Consider the following 14377-nt stretch of genomic DNA (forward strand, 5'->3'; position numbering starts at 1 on the left):
TATTGTTTTAACTGTCTGTAATTTTAACTATAAGTGTCTTACATATTTATAGCTTTCATGGTTGCATTTAAATGTCTTTTGTTTGATGGAATGTAACTTACCAAGAAATTTAAGTCATACAGGATAATCCTAAGCTCTCTTTATTTAACACTGACAAATTTTCAGTTTCAAAGAAGTGATGAAACATCAGTAGTGTCAGACCCACTCTCAACCCTTGCAGAACACCTCCCAGGGGTTGATTTTCTTTTGATAACTACTTGTTCATAGGTTATTCATTAGCCAGTTCACAAGTTCATTAAATGCATAGTTGTGTAGTACTGATTCTGCAATCAAGACAGGATGCAAGACAAAGTCAAATAATTTATAAAAATAAAAGTATGTTACAAGCAGCTCCTTTTAGCAACTAAATCTGTAATCTTAATGAAGTAAATCAGGTTTATTTGACATGACTTAGATTCAATAAATCCATAGTGATATACATTCCTTAATTTTTTAATAATTGACAATTAAAGCACCTCATTAATTTTTCTTTCAAGAATAAAGTCTCTTATGTCACAAAATATCCACTTGTTTAGTCATCTGGAATGTATCAACTATTCCAAGATTTCTTAGGAGTGCACATCAGCTGGTCAAACATTCCTTCAATCATCTCTTCTGAAATGCCATCCAAACCACTTAAATTCAGAATTTTCTGTCATGACATGTGTTTATCATCCTCTTAGTTCCTAATGGAAAAACTTTATGGCCCTCCTGTGAAATAAGCCTTTTATTGCACTTCCTGCAGAGTGCAGGACAGACATGTTCAGTGACAATCACCAGTAAGCCATGCATTGCATTCATACTACTTGATTGGTTTCCCATACCCTTAAAAAAAAAAACACCCACTTTATTAATATTAGCACAGCTATCATGGATCTTTTCCCAATGTTGTTACTTGCCTTCATCTTCTTTCTTACAATAAGAAGGCAGTTTCTACCAGGCAGTTCTTGGTATCTATTTAGTATTTCATATGCTGCATATTGTGATTTATTTCTAACTTTCACTTTACCAGTGAGGCAGAGGGAGCTTGCCTGTGCTGTGGGATTAAATAATTTTGGTCCTCCAGTAAATTTCAGTAATTTCTGATTAATGGGAAACACTCATAGAATCATAGAATGTTCTGAATTGAAAGGGGCCTGCAAGGATCATCAAGCCCAAATTCTAGCTCATTTGTTTGCCAGACTGCATATAAACCTAACAACTAGTCTTGATTCAGGCCAGGTGACTAAAGCATCTTTACCTGCTATAATGGTGACCAAAATAGAGAAATAACAACTGGGAACACAATTTTTCATGTTCGAGAGCAGTCATCGATTGTGCTAAAAGAGGCTAAAGGAGGCTATTTTATGACCTGTATGAGATCTAAAATATGTCTCTAAAGATTACAGCATTAACTGACAATTACTAATTTTTCTTCACTCTTCTGGACTGTGCTAGTTATCATCACAAAGTTTCTTCAGTGTACTCTGTTACCTCTTTTGACTATTTTGTTCTCCTTAAGTAGGTAATAGCCACTGATTTTAATGTTCTAATCATGCAAATCAACTCATCAACTTTTAGCAATACTAGTTATATCAAATTTCTTCTAATCAGTGAGAATTTTCAATTCCTCCTGCCTGTCTTCTAGCAGCACCATATAGCAAATGAAATATATATTCTTTCCACATCTGTTGTCTTGATCACAACATCCTGAGTTTGTGTTTATACCACATTTGCATTCTTATAAGGTTTTCTCTTTTATTTTTGTGTTAACAGCCTCATAGTTGCTCCAGCTAATCTCCAGTAGAGGAGCTTATCACCACTATTTTTTCTGTGAGAAGCTGTAGTATTCATTATCCAACCATCTCAGGATAAATGTTTGACAAACTGAAACCTTCTCTTTCATACTAGTTATGCAAACAGTGGTTCTGTCTGGTATCTTCTGCCTTTTCAGGGCTACTAGAATGACTCTAAGAAGATTGTGTTGGCTTTTGTCTTCTGCCTCACTTCAAGATAATTAAAGGTTCCTAAAGTGCATAGATCCACATGAGCATCAGGTAACTAATTTCAATGTACATCATTCCTTACAAATACCTCCCTAATGCCTGGTGGATTCTCTGCCTTCTGGTTTCAACACTGTCATCAGTGATGACTGCTTGCCTTTCTGAGGTACCTGAGCTCTTCTGTAGCTACTTGCTTCATTAAAAAAGAATAGAACTCAAAATATTCAATAGGCTTTTGTTCTATTCTGCCAGAAAAAAAAAATGGGACAAGTTGCTGATCACCTGACGATCTGGCACTTATAAAGTGATGACCTTCAAAGTAAAAAAAGTGCACTACTTATTACACTCCCATATCTTACATTACAATGCAAATTACTTCAAAAATGTATTCATCATTCAAGGAATGCATTCTTGTAAAAATGTGTAGTCTACTTGTGAGTCATAAAAGATTATAGTTAAGGAATTGCACCTAGTAGCTGCTCTGAGGTCCCAGTCTCCCCAGTTGCTGGCACCTGATGCCCCATTTTAGCTGCTGATGCAGAGCCCTGTACTCACACATACACACACATGGCTGGGACTCCCCCAGTCCTCAGTATTTAACTCTCCCTTGGACTCGCACTGAGAGGCACAAATGACTCCCTGGCCATTGCTGGCTTGTCCAGCTTGGTCTTCACTATTAACACATTCACAGGCACCACAGACACAAACACACATACCCAGGAACCCAAGAAAAGGGTTGAAAAATGGATTTTGGTAAGAATATAGGACAGACTGAGCAGATAGGGCATGGCCAGACAAGTGTACTTATCTTGTTTATCTGCAAGTGGCCCTTCCAATCCCCTTACCCTTCTATTTCTCTGTGATTGCTCCTCCCCAAATCACCTAGATTAATTTCCTTCCCTGCCTTCTTTCCTTCCTCAAGTGTCCCTTTATAAGTTTCCTGCAATAACAAAATGTTTCTTCCTGTGCACCCCATAAGGTGTCCCGTACCCTTACGCAGTGACCGCCTCCATCTGCAAGGTGTTCTGAGACTCATCCTGACGGGTGTCACCCTGGCACATAGCTGAAACTTACCTGGGATGCCCTGGCAGGAGTCTAGGCAAGATAACTTCCAAGTCCATAATTCTGGTACCCTTGCCAGCTTCTGTATCTCTATGCTTCTTTCTGCATGTGCAGACCAGCTTTTTACCAAATAATCTAACAGAAACGTGAGCATGTGACAAAAAAAACCCATCACATCCCTCCAGTCAAACTAACTGGTAATATTTTAAATAAGACCATTCTGTCAAAGGGTCTCAATGTTCAGTTCACACAACAAGTGTCCTCTCCAATACAAGTAATTGGTTCCCTGAAGAGTCTTCAAAAGGGAGAAGGGACACAATGATCACATCAAAAATCATGCTTTTTATCTGTATTAAAAGACACTTGGACAACTCTTATATATCCTGTATGAGGAACAAAGAAATAACCTCAGCAGGAACATCTCAACATCTTTTTTTAATAGAAGTACTTTGAAAAGTCTTTTGGCTAATAGAATTCCCCAGAAAAAATACATGAAAAATTCCGGTGTCCATAACAAAAGACTTACTATTCAAAATTCTATTTATTGGTTTCTTTCTGTCAACTGTCCTTTGTCAGAAGTGAACATACCAGCTTAAACAATTTACAAAGCATGAGATATTACTCATCTTGTACTAGGACAGCTCTGTTGTTTAGTGTCCTCAGGCAGCAGTTTTCTGTCTCTCAACTTCACTGGTTTTTCTTTTCATTGACAAATTCATTTCCAAACAGGGCAACATTGTCATCTGTGTCTGATTTGATGTGTTGAAATATTCCCTATTTTTTAGTATCTTTTGAAGTTACTTGCCTGAAGTCATTCTCCAAGTTAGTGACTAAGCAGGACTTAAAATGTCCTTGCTAGAAATTATCATGTCTCTGGTGCTTCTGCTTTGCTGCTGGTAGGAATGAGCTCCTCTTACCCTGCAGTGTACGTGACATGAATCCCTACAGCACTATCCCATCTTGTGTCAGCAGAACTTTCAATAACATTCTGCATTTCTTTTGATACTTAAGCCTCTGAGAAACCTCCTAGTATATATCAAAAAACGACACAACAATAATCTGGATATCTGAAAGAAACTTGTATAAAATTCAGAGGTTTTTTTCCCCTCTGTCTAGTTATACAAACACACACACAAGTCAGCAGTTTGTGTAAAGAGTGAACCATCAAACTACAGCAGATCTTTGCCACTTTCTAACAGCTACCAATCCCTCTCACACATTCATTTCTGAAACAAACCCTTTAATCAACCTCTTTTTCAGGGCACTATGCTCAGTGATACAAGCCAGAATGGCAAACAGATAGCAGCATAACAGACAACAGCATAGCACCTGGCATTGCAAAAGATGCTCCACTTTCAGCAGAACTCACAGGGATATCCTGCTGTGAGGCTGTGGTACTTTGAAGAGGTAAGCAGAAAACAGAGTTGAGATGGCATTTGCAACTGTAGCTGACAGAACAAATTCTGATTATGTCCCACTTTCATAACCTGGCAAAAATACTGTTGTCTTCCTCCAGATTTGATCACTCAGGACTTGCCTTAAGAGGATCAATTACCATTTACAATGAGAAAGGGATATTTCAGTCAGTTTCTGGCTAGAAGAGAAACCTTTTCTTACTTCCTTGGGAAGATGTAGTATTCTGAGGTGATTCTAGATGAATTTGGTCTGGCCTAAGTAAATATCACTGCATAACTTACAGCACAGCCACCTTGCTTTTGAGGAATGTATCACACTGGAAACAGAGTGCTTAATATTTTGAGATAAGTAATATACAAGAATAAACCTCAGCATTCTCAGCTTGAAAGTACAAACTTTCATTGACATAAGGAAGAATAGGAGAGAGGCCTAGGAAGGCACAACAGGTACATAATAATATTGCTTTTTCTGGTATTTTCCCTCAAACCATGTGAATTAATCACTTACATTTGCCTTTCTTCAGCATTATCCAGTGAGTAGAGGTAAGATATTGATATTCTTATCAACAAACAGCCTCCTTCAGTATCACAGTTGAGACATCTACAATACATAGAGTATCATCACACAGTTTCAGATGGCTATAACCCATACAGAGTAACACCATACAATTTCAGAAGGCTTCAAGCAGCTACCCTTCTTGTGCTTTAGCCCAGCCTTTTATACCCCTGATTGTTCATGCATTGCCCCTGTGTGCCCTCTGCTCCTTTTGGTGATTGGTCAGTGCACCTGGGCACTCTGGGTCTCATTACCTTCAATGCTGCTCACCTGCTTCTCACAGCTGTAGCCCATTAGGGTGTGGCTGAGCCTCATCCCCAACTCCCAATTACCCAATTACCCAATTACCACAGCTGCTGTGCACCTACACTACAGCAGCTCTTCTTTAACACTTTATTAAAGGAAACACAAATAGCATGAATCATTGCAGAAATACAACTGAGAGGGAGAACCAGTTCTACCACTATATCCTACCAGGGCATAGAGAAACAGGTAAGGTTTGCCCACCAGGTTCCAAATTCTGTGGAATTATTAATTGCTAATACTGTGATTCTACAGTATTAGCAATTAATATCAGCCTGAATGGGTATAACACCTGTTGACCACGATGATTTAACTTTTCAGCTCAATTCACTTTAGCACCACATTGAACTTTTCTATGTAAAAGAATTATTTAATGTGCATTCTTTCAAAATCACTAATGAAGAAGTGAAAAAGAAGCAAGAAATAAGACACTGTCTATATTTCTGATCTGTATTTCTGAGCAGGTCCTATTCATTACACACACATAGTTTTTTCTCAGTTTATAAATAATTTTTAAAATAAATTAACTAATGATGAAACATGGAATTCAGTGCTAGTCTTCTCCCTGGGTTTAACTGTTTTTAATAGTTCTATACTTCATGACTCTTTACTAAAAATATTCTCCAACATATTAGCTCTCTGGCAAGATAGTGTCATATCAACATTTAGGTAAGTTACAAGTTCTCAAACCTGTTAATATCTCTCACAAAGACTAAAATCTGGCAATAATATGTCTGCCACAAAGATCAGTTGTAATTGTCTTCAAAGTTTTACTCTACCCATTTGCATAAGTGTAAATTGGGAGCAGAATGGATGGGGAGCCCTGAAGAGGGCCAGGTGATGCAGGGTGTCCTGGCAGACAAGACAGCAAGCCACATCCTGGGATGCATCAAACACAGCACAGCGAGTCAGAAAAGGTGAATGTTCCACTGTATTCAGCATTGGTGCAGCCTCACCTGGTGTGCTGTGTGCAGTTCTGAGCCTCATAATTTAAGAAGAATATAAATGTTCTTCAATGTGCCCAGAGGCTGGCAACAAAGCTGGAGCAAGGGCTGGAAGTCATATTCTGTGAGGAGTAGCTGAGGATGTCAGGTTTGCCTGTATTGGAGACAAAGAGGCTGAGGGGTGACCTCAGTGCTCCCTACTTTAGCTTACTGAGGAGGGAAAGTGGAGAAGAAAGTGCTGAGATCTCTTCCCTGGGATTCAGTGACAGGATATGTGGAAAGAGTTTAAAGATGAGCCAGGGGAGGTTTAGACTGGACATTAGGAAGCATTTCTTTACCATGAGGGTGGTCAAACACTGGAACAGGTTCCCTAGAGAGGTGGTCAGTGTCCCAATCCTGTCAGGGTTTAAGAGGCATTTGGACAATGCCCTTAATAACATGACTTAATTTGGCCAGCCCTGAATTGTTCAGACAGTTGGACTGGATGATCATCGTAGTTCCTTTCCAATTGAAACTATTCTAGTCTAATTTATTCTATCTATTTCTATTCTATTTTTAAACTGCTGCATATGGTGCTTTTCAGAAAAGAAATGTTACTTGTTTCATGTTCCAAATGAATAGACATTTTTATTTGGTTTACTTTATTTTTTCATTTTTCTCTGATAAAGACTTGGCAAATATGTCAATGCAAATTCACAAAACATGACACATAGAGCATTTGTCTTGAAATTATGCAATCATCAATCAGATTCAACATATGACCAAGGTACAGAAACATGATGGCAAAAGAAGACTCCCAAAATTATTCTCTAAATCAATATTGGGAAATGTTTTTAAAATATCGATGATGTTTTCTAAGTATATGCTTCTTGTTGGATATAACAGCACAAATTTTCTATTAGGTTATGATGTATTTATTTAAAAAAGAAAATAAATCACTTTTCTCAAACGAAAGGTGCTTTTTTCCTTTTCTGAAAGAAAAAGGAGCAAAATTATAATTAACTGCTATATATTTAAAGCCATTCATGATTAATTCTATAAGCATTAATTAAAATTGTAGTGGTGGGGGTTACTAGGAAACTTGTAACTGTTTAAACTTAGGCTCATCAACTGAAATAAAGAAAAAAGGAAAACAAAGAAGACTTGTCTACTACCACTCAATAATTCTGTCAAATTATGATAATATGTGTGTTTCTACACCCTTTATCCATACTGTGAAGCAAACAATCCTGTTGAACTTATAAATACACTTAAGAAATAATAAATGAAGATTAACAAGAAACATATTTTCCGTTCTACCTACAAAGATATTCACCAGCAAAGAAGTATCAGACTGCTTAATTAATTTGAAAAACCACGGACAAAATTTAAGACTGCTTTGAAAACTCACTGTGCTGAAGAAAAGCAGCTTGGGGTTAAATCCAGGTACATTCATATCCAGTAAAAGATCACAGAAGTAGATTGAAGTCAGAGAGCAATGCATAAGAACCAGTAATAATGGAGATGATACATCCCCTTCATGTAGCCTGCATGACATTATAAAAGGCTCAGGTCTCAAGGAACAAATTTGAATTATGAATTTTTATGCAGCGGTAGACACCTATTTTCTTATTCATATCTTCCTCAGCAATATCTTCTTATAATACACTGTGTATGCAGTTTTAAGAACTTACAGGCCACTCACAATGTCCGTGCAACTGTATTGTGTGGCCCAAGTTTGGTAATGAGGGGGGGAATACAGGGTTAGGCTTCTGTGAGAAGCTGCCAGAAGCTTCCCCTGTGTCTGACAGATCCTGTGCCAGCCAAGGCAGACCCACCACTGGCCAAGGCTGAGCCTGTCAGTGTTGATGGTAGCACCTCTGTGATAACAGATTTAAGAAGACAGAAAAAACCTGAGCAAAAGCAACTGCAGCTGGAGAGAGGACTGAGAACATGAGGGAAAAAGCTCTGAAGATGCCAACATCAGTGAAGAAAGAGGGAGAGGAGGTGCTTCATGCACTGGAGCAGAGATTGCCTGGCAGCCCATGATGCAGACTGTGGTGAGACCAGCTATCCCCCTGCAACCCAAAAAAGTCCACAGTGGAGCAGCACAAGGAGGAACCCACACCACAGCAGCTGGATGTCCAAAGGAGCCTGTGACCCTGTGGGAAGCCCAATTGGAGCAGATTTGCTGGAAGGACTTGTGGTCTCATTGAGGGTCCCACACCAAAGCAGTGTAGAAGGCACTCATGCTGGAGCATTTAATGAAGAACTACAGACCAGGGAAGGTCTCACCTTGTAGAAGTTTATGGAGCTCTGTCTCATGTGGGAGGGACCTCATGATGGAGCAGATGCTGGGTGTGAGGAATCCAACCCCAGAGAAGGAAGGAGCAGCAGAGACAATGTGTGATGAACTGGCTGCAGCCCACATTCCCTGTTCCCCTGCACAACTGGCAGGAGGAGGGAATCAAGTTCAGCACAGAAAGAAGGCAGCAATGGGGGGAAGGTGTTTTAGGATTTGGTTTTATAGCTCATTATTCTACTCTGATTTTGACTGGTAATAAGTTGAACTAATTTTTCCCCAAGTGAGTCTGATTTGCCTGTGACAGTAATTGCTGAGTGATCTCTCCCTGTCCTTATCTCAATCCACAATCCTTTTGTTACATTTTCTCTGCCCTGTCCAGCCAAGAAGGGGACTGATAGAGTGACTTCAGTGGGCACCTGATATCGAGCCAAGGTCGGTCCCTCCTCCCGGTGACTTTTAAATGAAGTATTAAAATCGATGGGAACAAGATGGCTGTAAAGAATTACAGCTCATTTGAATAACAGCACCTCCAACGCACTGACTTTTGCTAGCATTGCAGTTGCAGCATGCATGATATCATTACTTTGTAATCACGGGCAATAGAGATTTGGAATGTTTTCTGAGGAACCTGCATTATTGTCACATAATAACATTGATTTAAGATTTTTCTCCCTGTGTTGGTTACAGTGACATCTGCAGAGAGCAGTTAGTTTTGAGTGCTTGATACTCTCATCACAGCAAAGATTAATACTGATACAAGGACATCTGCCAGGTTCATTTTACAATCTCAACAGAAAATGATTTTTTTTTTTTTTTGTAAGACGGTGATTTAATAAGTTTTCCATTGTCAAAGTAAAGACAAGATTATTTTAATTACTAATCTATTTCTTTTCTGAATCTGAAGTACTCTTCAAGTAACTAAAATTCATGGGTCATATATTAGCATTAATGTTTAGTTGTTAAAAAGAAACAAAAAGTATCAATTCAATAGTCCACAAATTGTAATGCATTTGCAGACAATAAGTCAAGTCAATAACACCAGACAGTAATTCAAGACAATAATACCAGCTGGCATACTCAGTGACCATAAACTGGGATTGGGTCTTGTGAGTACCCACTGTTCTCCAGGTGAACAACACTGGTTTGACTCCAAATGCAATGTTGCTTGGTTAACAGACGCGTGAAGTGAGGAGTACAGTGGTGAATTAATTCCTGTAAATTTCCAGGGTGTTTTGCAAACTCAAGATCAGATATGTTTCTCACTTCTCAGATTCTACAATATTGAACCTACTTGACTGAAACCTTTTTTCTCAGATTTGAATTAGAACTTCTCATGTGGCTATGCCAGAAGGATTTCATGCAAAAGATGGAGAAATACTATTTACACCCTTTTATTGGACATGCAAGAAGCATAGCAGTCAAATGGACAAGACAGTGAACAGTAGATTTACATAGTAATGAATACTGAAATGCTGCCAAAAATCTGGTATAACACAGAAGAGAATAAGCAAAGGATTGTTTAAGATGTGGACATCAAACGCCATATGTCTTCCAAAAAACTTCATACATACTGAAGAAAATGAGAACAATTTTTTCCTGAGGCACATATTAAGTCTACGTTATGGCATCTGCATTTGACAAAATTAATTCCACTCAATGTCTGACATTTCTAGTCCACTAAATATCTTGCAGATAATACCTTTATTGAAAAGCATCACATTACACATATATAGAGTGTATATATATACACATATACAACTGAGGACATAAGCCACTTATTTAAAGAGCTTGCTTCAAAAATTATAAGACTGAATAAGTGGAAAAGCTCTAGAGGCCCACACTGAGGTAGACACATGGTTTGGCAAGAATTACTTGTGCAGGGGATGGATGAGCTGCTAAAGTGCACTGAGGGCTGAAGGCCACGGACACCCACATCCAGGAAAGCCCGAGGAACTGACACAGGAGGACAAAGTCTTATGAGGAGAGGCTGAGGGAGCTGGGGTTGTTGAGCCTGGAGAAAAGGAGGCTCGGGAGGAATCTTACTGCTCTCTACAACTGCCTGAAAGGAAGGTGCAGCCAGGTGGGGATCAGCTTCTTCCCCCAGACAACCAGCCACAGGACAAGAGCACAGTCTTAAGCTGTGCCAGGGCAGGTTTAGTTTGGACAATAGGAAAAAATTCTACGCAGAAACGGTGATTAGCCACTAGAATGGGCTGCTCCGGGAAGTGAAAAGGCACCGTCCATGGAAATGTGCAAAACTGGACGTGTCACCTGGCGGCTGCTTTAGGTTACAAGGTGGCTGGTGTTCGGTCATAGATTGAACTCGGTACCGATTACGTCTTTATCAACATAATTGATTCTGTGAAATACTGCTGGGCGCTGCCCCCACGGCATATTCCTATTCCACGCCGGGCATAACTGGGGCGGGCGGCCGGGCTCAGCAGCCGCGGCAGCTCGGCGAGACGCGTTTGTCGGCACAGAGAACGCTGCGGAGGCGCGGCCTGTAGCCGACGTAGGCCTGAGCGCGGCGCCGGCTCGGCGGAGCGCGGAGACCCGGGCAGGCGCCAGCGGAGGCCGGGGTTATCGGGACAGCCCCGCCGGCGTTACCGCGACAGCCCCGCCGGGGGCACCGGGACAGCCCCACCGCGGGCCGCGCCGAACACGGCCCCGCCCGCCCGGCGTACGGCAGTGTCGCGCCGCGCCGGCTCTTGGCGGCAGCGGAACCGGCGGGCCGTAAGGCAGGTGCGTGGCGGGCGGGGGTCGGGCGGGCGCGGCGTGGGGGCCGCGGGGAGGCCCCGGGCTGGCGCTGCTCTGCGCCAACGCCGGTGCGGAGCTGCGGTCCCGCAGCCCGGTGGGGAGTGGGACCGCCGGGACCGGCCCGCCCAGGCGCGGAGGGGCGTCCCGCCGCCGCTGCGCGGGTCTCTGCCCGCAGCCCCCGGGGCAGGGGCGTCGCTGCGCTGGTGGCGGGGCGCGGGTTTCGGGGCAGCCGGGCCACGGGGTTCGGGACAGCCCGGCCGCTGGCCGGTGCCACGCGTTGCCTCCGGCGGGCAGGGCAGGCAGCGTGCCCGGGGCTGGCAGCGGGGCCGGGGCTGGCGGAGCGCTCGCCGTGCCCCAGCCCCGGCGCGCACCGCGGCGGGTGATGCCAGGCCGCTGCTGAAGGCCCGGGTGCCGTGGGCTCCCCCCCTGCATGCCGGGCTCTGCTTCTCGGAACAGCTTTGCTGATGGGAGTGGTCAAGTGGGAAACGCACCGCTGTCGAATGTGCTTTCAGTACTTACTAGTGGTATTAATAAATGTAGAGAACCAGAAGTGACGAATGAAAAAAGCATGTGGCCACGTAGAGTGTTTTTGCCTTTCGGGTACTGCTTCATTTTGGTTGGTAGTGGTAAACTGACAGATTTGCTTATAAAACACTTGACAGTCCTGTAGTGACCTAAGGCTTACACTTCAGGTGCTTCAGGAGTGTGTATCATATTGGAATTAAAATAATACTTTTGCTTAAAAACTTCTGTGAGTTCTGAATGTAGATTTTGTTGTTCTTAAAATACTAACATTGATGTAGGCTCTTTAAGTCTTATGGCTTTTTGAACAATTGACTGTAAGGTAGTTCTGTTGAAGTGAAACCCGTAAATGTAATTTCTGCAGAGAAGAAATCTAATAGTCACGATTAGTTACTTCCCAGAAGATAGAATTGATTTGAGTCTAGCGAATGACTAGGAAAAAATATTGGAAGTTTCAGAGACAGTGCAGCAAGAGTTATGTATGTTCACATGGTAGGCTACAGACCTAAGTTTTTAGGAGGAAGAAAACCAAGCTAGCCGTGAGGTCAGATGCAAACTGTCCTTCATCTAAAGATGACATTGATGATAACAGTGAGGTGGTGTGTCTTGATTAAAGACAAGCTGCTTTTCAGCAGATGCTGTAGTAAAATGATTTCCTTTGGATCTTTCTTCTGGCCAGAGGAGAGTAAACTTGCATCATCTTGGAATTATATGTGTAGATATTTGGAGGAAGTCTCATCACAATTATATGGGAGTACAGACCAACTCCCAGCTAGGTCCTTTATGCATTGTATAAAGGCCTATATATACTATTGTATGCATAGTTTACATGTTAGACCTCAGTTTTCTCTAAAAGCTAGCTTGGCCTTTGGAAGAATTTAAGTCACGACTTCCACTGAATCAGAGAGAAGGCAAGAAATAGTCAAATGACAGTGTTTTATTCTGACAGTTCTGTGTTTACAGAACTTGCTTTGAAGCTAAACCTGAAGCTCCTGGAGCAGGTCTGGTGGAAGGCTATGAAGATGATTAAAGGACTGACACATCTCTCCTATGAAGAGTGGCTGGGAGAGTTGGGCCTGTTCAACGTCAAGAAGAGACAAGTGAGAGGAGACCTCATAAAAGTGTATAACTGTCTGAAGAGAGGGTGTCAAGAGGATGGATCAAGGCTCTTTTTGGTGGTGCCAAGCACTAGGACAAGAGACAATGGGGAGATGTTCATGCACAGGAAGTTCTGCTGGTACATAAGGAAGAATTGTGTAGATGATTGACAATTGGAACAAGTTGCCCTGAGAGGTTGTGGAGTCTCCTTCACTGGAGATACTCAGGAACTGTCTGCACTGTGCCTTGTGCTTTAGGATGGACCTGCTTGAGCAGAGAGGTTGAATCAGATGATCCACCGTGGTCCCTTTCAGCCTTACCCATTCTGTGATTATGTGATCAAGATGATTGTAATTTGGCCTCTAAAGTAGTTGCAGTCCCTTTCTTCTCAGTCTAATTTTCAGTTTTTATTGAGTAGTGTTAGTTCTGTTTTCAGGAAGAACATTTATTGTTGAAAAAATAATTTTTTACAGAGTTAATAGAAAACTCATCTTTCATAAAAGGCTGGTGTATATTTCTGCAGGTCCTGTTTACCTACAGTACTTTCTCTGAAAAAGTTATCCTTTATAAATACTAAACCGGAGCTCAGGCTGATCCGTGTTATTCTTGCATGTTTCCTTCCTCTTCTGTTACAGGAGCTGGTTACAAGTAGTTACAGGAGCTGCTAATGGGGTGTGGAGGTGGCTGGGGGAAGGAAAGACACATGTTGTCTTTCTCTGGTTAGTTATAAAGTTAAGTTTATTTGGAAGCTGTTAAAGGTGGGATTAATTCTAGCTCATATGGGTGTTTTGAGTGCTGAACAGGTTTCTTTTCTCCCTCCTACAAAATTTCCCCGTAGAAAATTGAAGCCCTCATTACTCTAAATAACAGCTTACTGTTTTCCTGGTAAATTGTTTGTAGTAACAATTGTTGAAGTTAGTGTTGAGCACTTTCTAGCCTACACATTTTCTTATACTGAATTATGCTTTAATGTTTGAAGAGAGAACTGAGACCAAAATCTACTCTCTAGTTCAGATAAACTTAACTAATCAAAAGCAATTTAGCAAATTATCTATAATGTGTAGCTGGATGTTAGAAATATAACAGCTGATGTCTGAACCAAAAAGAGAAAGAAACAAGGGTAAGACCCATAAACAGACTGAGAGACATTAGACTCCTAAATCCCAAACTGTAATCCTCAGAATCTCTGTTATTTCACCCTGTAGCTCTGTTTTCAAAGATGTTTGTCTAGTGTCTCTCTCATGTAGCAGCCACTAGGAGGTGCTTAGGTGATCTGCTGAAAAAAAAAGGGAAGATGAATCCAATTATACCTTCACTTTCATAGTACCTTTAGTAATCCATGATTTAAATGAATGATTATTGCCTTCTAAGCTGTTGAGTTCAGAGGCTGCCAGGGTATTTGATGTCCATTAATT

At 41.4% G+C, this 14377-nt stretch overlaps 1 protein-coding gene across 1 annotated transcript in view; it reads left to right on the forward strand.

Annotated features, from left to right (window-relative positions):
* The first annotated feature begins 11031 nt into the window (after positions 1-11031).
* ASCC3 (activating signal cointegrator 1 complex subunit 3) overlaps positions 11032-14377 on the forward strand; it is a 250456-nt gene continuing 247110 nt past the window's right edge. The window contains exon 1 of the mRNA XM_077176551.1: positions 11032-11327. The gene's annotated coding sequence lies outside the window, so the exon portion shown is untranslated. The remainder of the gene's footprint in view (positions 11328-14377) is intronic.

The sequence above is a fragment of the Agelaius phoeniceus genome, chromosome 3 (assembly GCF_051311805.1).
Source record: "Agelaius phoeniceus isolate bAgePho1 chromosome 3, bAgePho1.hap1, whole genome shotgun sequence".
In the NCBI taxonomy this organism is placed as follows: Eukaryota; Metazoa; Chordata; class Aves; order Passeriformes; family Icteridae; genus Agelaius; species Agelaius phoeniceus.